The following is a 2,500-nucleotide window of genomic DNA, read 5'->3' as shown; positions in this document are numbered from 1 at the left end:
GGAAGCAATTCAATGGCGCATTGTGTGTTTTTCCCCTCTGGCTTCTAGCGATAGAGGTGTATAAAGTGTAGCCTTCAGAGACGGCATGGCTGGCTTTACAGCAGTCATGTAGTTGGCTGCATAGTGTGCTTCCCTGGAGCAACCCCACGAGGAGAAAAATCTCCTCTCAAAAGCGTTGTGGAGGGTTCTGGCCGAGGTAGAGCTCAGTCTGCACTTATTCAAACGCTGGGAGACACAGTGAAGTATTCACTGGTGCAATATACTAATCCTTTCTTCAGGATTGGCTTCACCTCGCCACGTTGTCAAAGGCCCAACTGTGTGTGTGTGTGTGTGTGTGTGTGTGTGTGTGTGTGTGTGTGTGTGTGTGTGTGTGTGTGTGTGTGTGTGTGTGTGTGTGTGTGTGTGTGTGTGTGTGTGTGTGTGTGTGTGTGTGGGGAGAGAGAAACTGTATTTTTACAGTTCGGGTCAGACACGAGCATACAGATACATTGACAGTCTCCAAGTTCACGGCAACACCGCGATGCACATGAGGTTATGTTTTAATAATCGTAAGCATTCACACTGGCCCAAATTACACACACATCCCTCACACACAAACTGGATACAAATGTTGTGAATGTGCTTTTCAGCCTTCTTTCTCTCTGTAGGTTTAGCTCTGAGCTGAACTCTAAATAATTTATATAAAAAAACAAATGTACACATATTTATAGAGGGGTTTTATATATATAATTAACAATTATTCGCAGAAGAGGTGAATGTTTGCTTTAATATATACTACATGTGAACACTACATGTATACACAAGATAACACTTTTTGTCGGGATTTATTGGTTTTTATTGACGGTTTATTTGTTGTTATTAGCGTGATGAGACGACCGTCAAACGCGCAAAACAATATCCTGAGTTTGAGATCTCAATCCTGGGATATTTCCCCATATCACGAGCTAGCGAACCACTCAAATTGCGCCATCTTAGGAGGTTCACGTGCAGCATACACTAATTAATGTTATGCCTACACGATGACGATCATATACCACAGCAGTGTGTGATTTAGACAGCGTCTGAATGAAGCCTAGTTTCTTTCTCTCTGCCTTTCCACAGACCTTATGCACACACACACACACACACACACACACACAGGCACACGGGCGCGTACGCACACATACACACACACACACACACACACACACACACACACACACACACACACACACACACGAACACACACACACACACACACACACACACACACACACACACACACACACACACACACACACACACACACACACACACACACACACACACACACACACACACACACACACACACACTTTCACACATCACTGATTATATTGTTCTGCAGTGCCCTTAGTCTCAGAGCAGTGCTTATATTTGGCCGAGGGAAGTACAAATAGTTATCGCCCTAGACATGCTTACCCGCCCCGCCAGAATGGACTGGAAAAGTTGTGATCTGGGGGCTTTCAATAGAGCAACCACATGTAATTTGTAGGACTGGTAGCCATCCTGGGAGGGCACTTCCTCATTTTGTATTCCCCCTCCCCCCTTTTATTCAGGTTTTTTTTAATTTACCTATTTGGTGTGTTGCCAGATATAACCCACATGGGCCACACTAGAATGATATATTTGTGCAAGCTAGCTTATAGCATAGGGTAAGCTTGACAAATAGTCTGAGGAGTGCACTAGATTTACTTTCGAGTCGGGTCATTTATATAGACAAGGAACAGAATGATGGAGATGTAATGTTAACAGCTGATGTTTACACTGCAGAGATTTGTTTAGCAATGTTTGACACTTAATCATATAACAAACGATCTCTCTTTCTCTTCCTGTTCCCATGTCTGTTAATGTGTCTGGAACTTCCCTCTCCTCCCCCCTCCCCCTTCTGCTCTCCTCTGTTCTCCCAAATCCTCTCCCCACCACCCCTTATCCTCTCCTCTTCTCTTATCTCCTCTCCTTTCTCCTCCCCCTGTTCCCTTCCCTCTCCTCATCTCTTCTTTTCTTCTACTCTCTCTCTCTCTCGCTCTCTCGCTCATTCTCTCTCTCTCTCTCGCTCATCTCTCTCTCTCTCTCAATCTCGCTCATTCTCTCTCTCTCTCTCTCTCTCTCTCTCTCTCTCTCTCTCTCTCTCTCTCTCTCTCTCTCTCACTCTCTCTGTCTCTTGTTCTCTCTCTCTCTCTCTCTCTCTCTCTCTCTCTCTCTGTCTCTCTCTCTCTCTCTCTCTCTCTCTCTCTCTCTCTCTCTCTCTCTCTCTCTCTCTCTCTCTCTCTCTCTCTCTCTCTCTCTCTCTCTCTCTCTCTCTCTCTCTCTCTCTCTCCAACCCCAACCACCCACTCATCTCCTTTGACCCCCAGTTTCCAGAACACTCACAGAGGAGCTATGCATCTTCTGAAGAGACCTCCAGGGACCAGCGGGAGCCTGCTTTCTCATCGGACGTAGTGTCTGGCCCCTCCGTCGGCTCCACCTCCCTCCCTAAGGT

General features: G+C 46.0%; 1 protein-coding gene across 1 annotated transcript in view; it reads left to right on the top strand.

The window, feature by feature from the left end:
• Positions 1-2,500, top strand: part of csgalnact1a (chondroitin sulfate N-acetylgalactosaminyltransferase 1a) — a 22,682-nt gene that overhangs the window by 4,837 nt on the left and 15,345 nt on the right. Inside the window, exon 2 of the mRNA XM_056589170.1 lies at positions 2,376-2,500. This exon is cut by the window's right edge and continues 1,527 nt beyond it. The gene's annotated coding sequence lies outside the window, so the exon portion shown is untranslated. The remainder of the gene's footprint in view (positions 1-2,375) is intronic.

Source organism: Gadus chalcogrammus, chromosome 4 (assembly GCF_026213295.1).
Source record: "Gadus chalcogrammus isolate NIFS_2021 chromosome 4, NIFS_Gcha_1.0, whole genome shotgun sequence".
NCBI lineage: Eukaryota > Metazoa > Chordata > Actinopteri > Gadiformes > Gadidae > Gadus > Gadus chalcogrammus.
The sequence above is the reverse complement of the archived record's forward strand: the minus strand, read 5'-3'. Positions and strand labels throughout refer to the sequence as shown.